Genomic DNA, 12310 nt, shown 5'->3' with positions numbered 1-12310 from the left:
AAACAACTCCAGCCAAATGACTTTAACAGGCAAGTTTATGCTACCTACAAAGACACTCTGCCAGTTGGTCTTTTAAGATATACTGGAGGCAGAAACATGGTTTGCTCAGTCCCAAACGTCTGCTTTGCTAGGCAGGATTGTTACCCTGTTAATAAAATGGCTATAGCCAAGAATCTAATTGTTGTAATCTGTTAATTACAGTCAAAATTCATACTTTTTAAATGATGGATAAACTGGGGGGGGGGGGGAGACAGACAGACACACCACACCACACCAAACCAAACAACAGTCTGGATTTTAAGTGGCATGAGAAATCCTTCTAAACTGTAGATAGGTATGCCATAGAGGGCCGGGCAAGGGTATGGGCAGGGTGAATTAACAATTTTTTTGGTACAATATGCACACACCTAAAATAGGTCCAAAAGATGGGATGGAGTAATTTTGTTTCTCCATTTGTCTAATTTATGAAAGAGTATATATGTTATTGTATATATTTTTTAAAAGGTAACAATCTACACTTTGTGCATATTCTGAGAGAAGAACAGGAATACACTGCAGAGTGTTATTCCATTGTTGCTGTTAATAAAAAACTAAGCAATCGAGAAATCATTTAAAAATAATTATGCTAATAACATACATAAGTTGCAATGCAGACTTTTAGCATATGAGCTGGGAGGAAATCTTTTAATCAGAAACCACACCTTACTGAAGCTGTTGCCATTTGGAAATAAGTATGTGGTCCTGCTCTCAGGGTTCTTGACTATGCTGAAGAGGTGGATCCATTTTAATAAGTATCACTTCCAGAAAACTGGAAAAAACATTCCAGTTTAAATGAAAGTGAAAGCCTACTAAATCTCAGACTCTGTTAAACACTCTCTCTACTTTTTTAAAGTGCAATTCCACAGGTGTAACAGGTATCTCAAATTCCCCAGGAAGTTTTGTAGAGCTCACATTCCCAAAATTCAGAACAACTTGCAGTTTCTTAAAACTAGTGTGTACAGTAGAGGTGGAAAACAACTTGCATGTCACTTGTCAGAGCAGCAGAAGCAAAATAACTACACTAAATATATATCTATACAGACACCCTCCTCTATACATGCCTATGTATTTTTTTATTATATTTCCTCCCTCTCAACCAGCCAAAGATCTCAAAGGGGAGATGTTTCAAACGTTAAAAGATCAGATTCCTTAGTGTAAATACACTTCTGGGAACTTCAGACAAACATCTTCCCACACCACTAAGCAAGTGTATAGTTTAGCAGGACAACACAACGGCGACTTTGACAGCGCGACAGTGCTACCCTGCCTTTCTACCAGAACAGCAGCATTATCCACTCAGTGGGCAGCGAGCATGCATCTTCTTCCAGCCACCTCCTTGCCATCCATCACTTCCCAACAAGCTGGGGAAGAAACTCGGACTCTCTGCCCGTGCCACAGGCTCCACACATCTGCCTGTGCAACTGGACACTCTTCCAGTGGCTGAGGGCACGCTTGCTGATCCCACACGCACAACAAGCTGCTTTCACAAGGTTTGCACACTCAGTAGGGATAACTAGAGCTGCAGTGCTGGGGAGGAAAATGAACACCAAACAGAAAAAGCAATCCCAACACTTAACCTTCATTTGCTCACTGTTGCGGGCAATAAGAAAACCTGTATGGCTTCCAAAGCGATGACGTGACATCTGAATCCCAGACACTTCATTGTAACAAACATCCCTCTCTAAGGGTTACCAGGAATTCCCACTTTGGACTATCTTCCCCAGACAGCGTCCGTTTATTCCTTGATAAGCTTTTCCAGTTAAGAGTGTAGGAGCTGAAAACAGTAATGATAGAAGGGCAAGATGGGAAACCATCATTTTATTAGAACAATATGAAATCTGCCTATTTACTTTATCAGTCCTCTCAATTCTGGAAACCGTTAAATTTCATGTAGTAAACCTGCTTGGAAATAGGTATAATTTATGAAGGTAAAGTTATGGCTGAAACTGAATGATATACTCCAAATCCAAACATATCACATGAACTTCAGCCTAGCTAAGAGCCAGGTGGAGCCGAGGTGAGGATTTGCAGCACGCTCCAGCACTCCACGCACCTTCCCACACCCGTGGCCCTCAGGTTCATGGTCACGAGCCGCTTGCGGGACAGCAGCGGTGCTGCACAATGGATCAAACCGAGCTGAACAAGTGCTCGTTTTTGACTTACATTGGCGTGCAGTTCACTGTGCTTTTTTTAAAGGTGGTCTCTACAAGGCTAAAGGCTTATGACTGTCCCCAGACCAAAATTAGCTCGATTGCAGCACCCCAATTAAAGCCCACAGAACGTGGGTGGCCCCACCGCCAGCGAGCGCGCGGCTGCAAAGAAAGGCCTATTCACCAGCGACCCAGTCCGCCAGTTCCACAGCGTCCAGAGAAGCTGAGCTGCAGGCACCAGCCTGACTGACTGACTGACAGAAGGGATTGTTGTCAATGCTTGGGACTCAAATTAGGGGCTATGCTCCAAATACAGCTCATGTCCTGTGTGAAAGCAAGCTTAACATCCGAAAAAAGATGAAGGAACAGAAATACCACAAGATCTTAGAGATGAGAATTCGTAAGTGAAACACGTACTCATTGCAACCCTGCTTTTGCTGGGTTACCAGACTGAGGGCAGATAGCTTTACAAGTTAAACGCTCCACAAAAGTGGCAAGCAACCTCCTGACTAGATGTGGACAGCTTTGGGGTTTGAAGTCTCAAGCTTCGAAAAATGAAAACAACAATGCAAACATTTGCATTTACATCGCAGCTTGCCAGGAAGCTGTCGTGGAAGATGACGACTGAATCATCTGTCTCTGTGGCAAAGAGCTTCTTTTATGAGTTTATGCGTGCGGGTATTCAGAAAGCATTGCTTTTGTCGAAAAAGAAACAGATACACAAATCAACCCAAGCCAAAGACAGCCAGTATTTCACACCCATGTTACATATAAGGAAATAATGTCATAACTATATGTAAGGACAAAAATTGAGGTAATATAAATCAGATGTACAATTCTTTGTTAAGTTATCTCCATCATCCTCCTTTATTCTTCAAGTACTATTAAAAACATGGCAAAACTAAAAAAAAAAAAAAAAAAAAAAAAAAAAACCAACAACAAAAAACAAAAAAGAGAGAGAAGAAAGAGAAGATGCTTCATTTTTCTGCTGCACTGATAATGGCCGAGAGGACCTACTTTAGATATCATCAAACCACAAGTACAACGAATCAGAAGATGAATTTTGCACTATGGCGTTTTGCCTGTCTATTCATTAAATTGACCCCCAGCTTCTCCAAACAGTTCTAAACTGTCTCACACAAAATCACCACCAGTGTGCTTTGTATTTCTGTTTTGTTTTCAAGTTAATTGAGTATTTTAAAAATACCCGTATGCAAAACTTTAGCTCCAGCTTGAAAAGTCATTCATTCCCTTACAAAGCACAGAGTCTCAAAGGAATTGTCTGAAATGTTTAAAAAAAAATCCCTAGCATTATTAATAAAACAATAAAAGCATTCATAAGTAATAATATTTTTAAAATATTTCACTCTGATGTATAAAGAATAAGAGCCAATGTTAATTTTCATAAGTTCCTTTTACTTTCTTGCTTTCATATGCAAGCCAAAACCCGGAAGACTTTTAAGGTAATAGAGATAAAAGTCTAAACCCATCAGTTTGTTCATTCTTCTTCTTCCTTATTAATAGCCCTACATTGTGGGCTTGATTCCAATACTAATACAACAGGGTCTAAACAAATGTGGACTGCCATTTTAGTTTCACAAGTAGGAAAAGGCATACAGCTATTTGATACCAAAAATAGTAAGACAATGCAATCTATAATAAGCCTTCAGTTATGTGCCACTATGTCCCATTTTGATGTAGACGGGTCCCATATTTGAAACAGCTTACGCGAGTAAGGAAAAAAAGACACAGCTTTCAAATTTATTCTTACTGATATGTCTGTAATTCAGCAGACACTGATCTGCTCTTAACTGCTTTAGGTCCGTAATATTTTTAAAACCAAGACCTCGTAATAAACTCTTTCTCATTTTGTTACAAATTTAACAGTTAAGCAAAGCCCAACCATGAAGACTCCTTTGCACCAGTTGTGTTTATTGCCATACAAACTGCAATGTTCCAGCTACATAATCCCACAGATCTTCTCTGGTGGAACAAATTCGTCAGCAACACAAATATTGAGCAGAAATACCATTCCTGGAATGCTTTTAATTTATTCGTAAAAAGTTACGACATGTTTCTCCTAAGACTTCACTACTGCCTGAGACCTTTCCATAAAATAGTCTGATAGCCAGGAAAGTAAACCACCCACTAGTTTTAAAGGGTTAAACCTAAAATGAAGATTTAATAAAATATTCTAATGAAAACAGAAGTTATCTCAGATTTCTATTTTCAGTTGTCAAATATGTTCCTAAATTTCCATCTTGTAATGCATGCATGCAACATTTTTTGGCATCATAAAACACAGATTAAATGATGAATTGCCCTGGAATTCCCGGAGAATTAGTTCTGATATGCATGTGAATACCAAAGGAATCCGTCAGGATTCCTGTTAATGGAGTGACTACAAAGAAAAGTTGGAACAATTTGACACTTATTATAAAGTTAGGATTTATCGGTCACTGCACATCAGTTAGTTTAATGTGCTGGCAGAATCCTTTGTATTTGACATATGAAAGTGTAAAGGACAAAAATGTTTTGTCAGAGAGCAATGCTGGCAATAAAATTAAGTAAAAATACATTCATATTTTAATAACAGTAATAAAATAAAAACACTATTAGCTAAGGAGGAATAATGGACTTTGCTAAGTAACGTATACATATCTGAACCTGCATATGGACCTAAACACTAGGCACTGCCACAGCATACATACTTTCTGCATAAATTTCCATGCAGAATAAGAGTTTTAGAATAAGCTACCAAAAATACAACTGTTTGAGTGTGTACTTTTCTATCTCAGATTCTGAAAAATGTATTACAAAACTGCATATTCCAGCATATCCTCCTCCTGTTCCAGCAGATGTTAGCAACGTCAGGGAAGAGGACATGATTATCAGATACATGTGCTCACTCTCCAAGCCACTGGGTGAAATTCATTTAACTGCATGAATCTCCAAAGTGTAAAAAAAGATGTGCACACTACAAGCCCCTTCGGTCAGCAAGACAGATGGGTCTCCATCTGCACATGGCAATGCAGATTACAGCACACAATGCAGCTATACAAGTTCCTAACTTAAAAACAACTCCAGCTATGGCCACAGCCCGTGCACAAACTGGGAGGTTAGGCACAGGTCAGAAACTGGGAGGGGAAAAAAAAATAAGAATCTGACTTTTTCCTATTAAAGTATAAATGTATGTGGGATGGGCACAGATGAAGGGAAGATGCTCTTTCACAGCACTTTGCAATCGTGCCCTGGCAATGGCATGTTTTTGACCTTCACAGCCCAAGATGAGAAAAAAATCCACTTCCGTGCCTGAAACACAAGACTACTGTGTGGGGAGTCACTGTAAATATCAGCAGCTTATTTCTGGCAGTTGGATCTTAACAGGCATGCCTACCAAAAATTTGTGGAACACGACCCTGCATTTCAGTAATACCTTTGGTTTGGATAGCTGTAAGAAGTGCATAAATGAAAGGCAGAACGTGGGCCAGAGCGAACAGGCTTGTTTGGGGAGAGGAGAGGGGTAAGAGGCAGGAGGGACCAAAAAAGTGGTGAAATGAAAACATCTGCTGAAGGGAAACGTGCTTGTGCCTAATAAACACGTTTTCAACAGGACTTCATCTGCACAGCACACATCCTATGAGATATTTAAAGTTAAGCAGCACTAGCTTACCTAGAAAGCAAGGGATGCTCAGATTTTCATGGGACAACTTTGAATAAGATACCAGTCCTTTTTAGATATTTTTCCTAATGTGGACTCATAGAAGCTTGAGAAAACTGTGCATCCTTCCCTCGGCAACCTCGGACTGGCAGCCTACCTTCCACCACTGCAAAATATACCAATACATGAATTCAGGTGATCAGTCTGAGAGAGACGGTGTTTTACATTCCTCCACAGTTCTTTCTAAGCAGGCAGATTTAAATCCGATCCACATCTTTTCAAAACAGAAGAGTTAAATCTGCATTTACCTCTCTGGCTAGGGCTTGTATCTCAATTTGCTACAATAATACAGACTCGCACGATGAGGACAGCCATCCATAAGAAAACCTGCAGAGCTTCACGATAATTGTATCTGTTACACATTTCTGACCCTCTTACCTGTCCCTGGCAATGTATTTCTGCCAGGAATAAGGCTGATGTTTTGCCTTCTGGCTCAGCTTCAAAATGGTTGCCACTAAAAATAAACCCAACAAGCTGACAGAGAAACATTCCCTTCTTTTCCTAGGGCTTGGAAAGGACAATCTTCCATTCAGCAGAAGTAACAATTCCACTATCCACAAAGTGACAGGTTCAAAGTCTGTCTTGACAGTCAGCGGGGTCAGAAATGTGAATGAGGCAGAAGCACGAGGCCAGGCAGCCCAGCACTTGCCTTGATATTCAGGGGAAGGCATAAAATAGTGTAGAAGTCATGACATTTTTATATTGAGAACAGCTATTTTAGAGGATGCTGAAGGGTTGTCATGGTTCCCTTGACCTCTCTATAGCTGGACACTGCGAGAACAAAGAGAACATACAGATCAGACCAATTCAATGGAAGACTTTCCATTAATTTTTACAGCATCTGAGGGTTGAGTCATTAAGCTATGCGACTTTACAGACAGAGTTACAAAAATAGATCTAATAAAACTGTGTCAAGCTCTCTGCAGCATGGTTAAAATCAGTTCTAGATTCTGTACAATAAGCCGAATGCACAATGGTACAGTTTGACATAAAAGCTTTTGCAGCAGCTATCTGAAATAACTGATACAGCTCACTGAGTTCAGAGCAGTCACTCTAGACCCAGAAACTTTATACTAAACCACACAGCTATGTAACTTTTTTCTAATATATATGAAACCTTGCCCTACCTTTACATCAAAACAAACTCTTCCCCTTTTCAAAATTCTGCAAATAAAGCATTTCCTTCACCATCAGCACCATCATTTTTCCCCCCCCCCACTTTTCACTGTAAAGCCCTGAAGTCTTTGTCAAGAAGGTGTAAAAAAGCATCTCTGGAAAAGCATTCTGAACGTGATTTACTTTTTTCCCTTTGTAAATTAAAATCGATTTGAAAGCACACTACTGGGATCCCTCCCTCTGGCATGGAACCAAGGAAGTCCTCTATGTAAAAAATAAAAATATGTGTCTGTGTGTATATATATATATGCATGATGACAAAAAAGTTGTATCTATGCAAATGTACATTCCAACATACTTAAAAAGTGGGTATTTATCACAAGTAGAACCAGCTCTTTCACTTGCTCATTATCTTGACAGACAAGATTACATGCAAATTTTATTCATGAAAAGTTAGTTCAAAGCACCCTTAATGTCCAGCTTCCCTAATAACAGTATATTGTCTTCTATCCTCCTTTCCCCAAGGTGATCTGCACTAAGCTCATCAAAATGTAACTCAAAACTCTTGTCTGCTCTGATACCTGCCAGGCCACCACTACCCACCAGGCTGGTCAGCAGTCAGGCACAGGTTATCATTGCCAGCTTGTAAAGCAGAGTAAGTTAACAACTCCTTAAGCCGTGATAATAGCTGCAGCTGACATCACCTCTCATTAGTTTTGTTTCCCTTGCTCTCACAGCCTCCTCCTTTTGCACACTGTGTTTTCTGAGACATTTTCTCAAATTGAGTGGAAATGTGTCTCTTTGTGCACACCAGCTGCAGTGGGCTTCTATCCTGACACTTGGAGCAGAAACAAATGGTAAACAGAAGAATGGGAAGAATTAAGAAATGAACATCTATGTGATTAAAGCACCATTAAGGAGATGGAAATGTATTTCTTGTTTCATAATCATGAAGTTTAGCATACGTTATGGGGTGGCTTCCTGTTTGAGTTAAGTTAGAGTCTAATGAAATACATATGCAAAAGCCAAACATCTTAAGTAGATGATGAAATAAATCTTTATCTCAGCGAGATGGCCATATCAACTGCAACAGTGGCGGAGGTTTCATTAAAATTCATATCTTCTTTATATATAGTAGTAACACAATATGACAAAAACAAATCTTCTGTGATTGTTTGGGTCTACAGCTGAGGTGTGAGCAACTCATTAAAATAGTAGCCTAAAAAAAACCAAGCAGAAAATATGTAAAGAAAAAAAAAACAATTTGAATATTTAAAGACAAAACAAACTGAGAAGACAACAGTATCTCAGGACAACTGCGTAAGCTCAGCAAGTGTGGTTTATGGTATTTCCCAAGGTGCTAAAGTTGTATGGTGGATTCAGAGAACGCAAACTTTAGTCATGTTTATGTCCAAGTTTTACTACAAAAAGCATAGTCAAAACTCATTTCTACTTTATAGCAGTAATCACTAAGGGGCACTCCCTCATAGATGGATGTATTGGTGAAACACAATAAAACAATAAAATGCACTAATCTAAGTCAGTTAACCCAAAGGCACTGAAATCCTATTTAATAATGATTCCACTGTATGAAATTCTGGTTTCATCTTTAACTGAGGAAAAAAAAAAAAGTCAGAAACTACTGTGAAATAAGGGTTTCACTATGAACATATAAGAGTATGCTGAGAAGTAGTCAAAGGGTGATTTTATTTTAGGAATAGGCAATTATTTTTCTACTGTTTTTGCAACTCTAATCATCTGCAAGTCAACCTCCATACATGAATGACATCCAAAATGTTAATACCATCTACTGGTACACTAATATTCTGCTCCTATATGGGATTTTATTCTAACCTAATCCTTTTATCCTTTAAGTGGAGTACTTTATCAACATCATAAAAGAGTAAGGAAAGCACTTACTAAACTTTGGATTTGTCAATCTCTATTGCATCAACACATGGCAGTAAAACCTTTATAGCACCCCATACCCTACATATTTACTGCACAAGTTAATTCTTGCCCGAGATGCAGTATACACAGGTTCCTAACAGGTATACGCATAAGGGGCATATACATAATTGTCACCACACTACCCAAGGCAAAACAGTTGCCTGTTTAGTAAAATAATTCTTTATCCAATTTGGTGGTCCCTAAATAGCTTCTCCAAATAAAATGCACTAAATTTGTTTTGGCCTATGAAGTGTTTATTTTTTTCTTTCTGACACTAAGAAGCTCTTATAATCTGTAATTTCTTTGTGGAAGAAATGGTATTTCATTCTGCCTTGTGCTAGGTGCTGTATAAAAAAATGATAGTGACAAGTACCTACTCCAACCTTTGTTCCTCTCATATATTTTTTTTCCAGGTGTCACAGCAGTAAGAATAACCATCTTTATCTTAAACCTTGCTATGCTTTTCACCAGGACAGTTTGGCACAAGCAGGACATACCTTGCCCAGAAAAAGGAAAGCTGACTCAAAGGAATTTCTTATCCTTCTTTCTCTGTTCTCCCTGCCCCTTTCCCTTGCTTCTTCAGTGTACCACTGTGCTCTCCTCACCCCTCTATTTCTACTTCTCTGGGTTTGGGGTTTTCCCCCCCCACCCTTTTCAAGAGCCAGGCCTGAGATCCTGAACAGGTCTCCTGCCTGGCCCTCCCTAAGGACCGCAGCTTCCCCCAGCCCATGGAAACTCGGCAGTACTGGCTTCAGGGATGCACCGATAAAGGAGGAGAGCCCTCCGTGCCTTCCCTAATTTCTCACCACCTCAGCAGCTGAATTGTGCACCGAGTCCTTCCCCCCCAGCTACAATTACTGGAGAGCGGAGGAGAGAGCACAGCCCTCTCCCGCTCTGCAGGGAAGCCAGCGCCCAGGAAAGCCCGGCGGGGATGCAGTCACCCCAGGTTTCTTCTGGCTGGATGAACCTATCGCCTCATCTGCACTTGCACGGCAAGAGCTATGGGGCAGCACTGCGCCTTTATTCATGCAGCACCCAGCTCAGCAATGAGCATCCCGACATTCAGAAATGCTACTATGCTATTACAAAGTTGGGTGTGATAGTAAGCACAATTACTTATTCCTCCATGTACCATTTAAAAGGCTTACTTCCAAGAGACTGCCACTTTCCTGCTATCCATGTGAAGGTTTTGGAAAGGGGGAAAGGGAATCTTGGAGTATCTGCCTTCACCCCAAAATCCAGTTTTATAAAGCATGAAAAAAATACTGTTCTGCACACCAAGGCAAAATAGGGTCTCTCCTCTTGTTTTGGGAATAGATATGAAAATTAGTTATCCTGGTTGCTGTGCCCAGCGGTACAGGGTACTGTGCGCCCCAGAGATGCAGCCCTTGATTTACAGCTGTGAGCGCAGAGGGCAGCCTAGCTGTCAGCTGTGGAAAACCAGAACGTCGACGTTTGCACTGCTTTCTCCTATTCATCTATTTTTTTTCTGCTAGAAATTCAGCAGCTTGCAGCCTGGAGCGTACACCCAAAACTTCTGCATACCCAGGGACTAACCTCACCTTCACTCCTACCGCTTCCTGACGGGCTGTCTTTTACCAGGAAAGGAAACAACCGTAATTGAGCATGGCAGCAATCCATGTTTCCCCATGTAATCTTAGCAGCAGAAGGAATGGTTTCCTGTAGCTCCCGTAAGCAAGCTGCGCCCAGGCCCCCCCTCACCGAGGCCGCCCGTCCCGCCTGCCCGTGCTCCCCCCGCACACCCTCGCTCCTGCAGGGACCGGGTGCCCACCGCTGGCACAGGCGCAGAGGGGTTCCCGCTCTTTGGCGGCATTAATAAGACAGCTTAAATACACACCCTGCATTAATACGAATAATGTAAAACCAGAAAGACTGACTCTGCCCTGAAGCACTTCAGCGAAGCCTCAGCTTTTGACTCTAGCAGAGGTGCGGCCCTGCTAACACACACTCTCAACCACTACAGGTAGCATACAGAGGAACTAAAAATAAAGCTGCTCATGCAAAACTTCATGGCGCTGGGCTCAGGTTTTTTTATTGCCTCAACTAAGCATCTTGAAGTCTCTTTGGAGAGTGTTTTATTTTGGAGCAGTAATGTGCAGTTATCAGGGGGTTTCAGTTCATTTAATTAAGTTGAATACAATTACACTCTAGTGGGTCTTAAAAATGCAAGAATCTATTTAAATATTATTTAGATGCGTATCTTTTAGCTACCACAGACTGCACAGGGCTTCATGTTTATATCAATTAGGGATATCAACCTAGCAGTAAGAACTGTATCTCTTGCCAGTTTATAATCCTTTCTACTCTGGGATCTCGTATTTTATTTGCTTATTTCCCTTTATCTGTGTACAGCGAAGATGGGCTTTTTGCGTTCCTGTGTGCTCATATTGCTTCATCATTGCCAAAGCACTTCCTAATTAGGCTAAACAGGCCTCTTACCCAAATAAAAGAGAAATATTTCTGCTTGCCTACAGAGCAAATCCTACAGAGTCTGGGCTTGAATAACTGTGTGGTTGCCATATCTCCCAGGTGTTTCAAGCACGTATTTCTCTGAAGGGGCAACACGCAATTTATGACTTACAGGAGGTCCCCAATAAGCAGGATGCTACGTGCTTGTTTGAAGGAAGCACTTAAGCCCATGGGCACTGTCAGTCCAGTGGCTCTGCCCACTGATAATAAATGTTGCTTTTGCTGGAGACTGAATGCATTACTCAAGTGTTGCACATCATGGATGCACCTCGAACTGAAGCATGAAACAATTTGTAGAGCCCCACGGGGCTAAGGAGATCATAAAAAGCAGAAGCGGGCAGAACACCAGTGTCAATAAAGCTCACAAAAAATTGTGTCTCTACAAAACCCAGTAGCTGGTTCTGACTGCCTCAAGGCCCTGAACCACAGGTTGAAAGACAACTGTAGATAAAGACACTTGGACTTGGAGGGTAAGCTACGTTCTCACTTGAGCCATTTCTCTAGGCACAGAAACTTGAACATCAAAAGGAGATCATCCTGCTAACTAACCATTTGTCACAAGAGTTATCATGCCAAAGACAAACATCTCACCTAGTTGTAAAAGCAACTGTAACACAAGAAGAAAGTCTCAGATGGAAGGAGTTTCCGCACAGACTCTGCTTCTGAGATGAAAGAAAAGACTGCAGTCTCGGAGAACACCAAACCATGAACCCAGCAAGAGCAGCAGGACAACCTATGCACCAGGACGCATCTGAAGCGCCACAGAAACGGCAGGGAGCTCCCTGAGCAAAAGGAAGATGTTACACCACTTTTCACAGTATGCACCGTTATCAGTTTCATATCA

General features: G+C 41.0%; 1 protein-coding gene across 2 annotated transcripts in view; it reads right to left on the bottom strand.

Moving 5' to 3' along the window:
* Positions 1-12310, bottom strand: part of SASH1 (SAM and SH3 domain containing 1) — a 568627-nt gene that overhangs the window by 102072 nt on the left and 454245 nt on the right. The gene's annotated exons all lie outside the window — the stretch shown is intronic.

The sequence above is a fragment of the Platalea leucorodia genome (assembly GCF_965183815.1).
Source record: "Platalea leucorodia genome assembly, chromosome: 3".
NCBI lineage: Eukaryota > Metazoa > Chordata > Aves > Pelecaniformes > Threskiornithidae > Platalea > Platalea leucorodia.
This window is presented reverse-complemented; position numbering and strand designations above follow the sequence as displayed.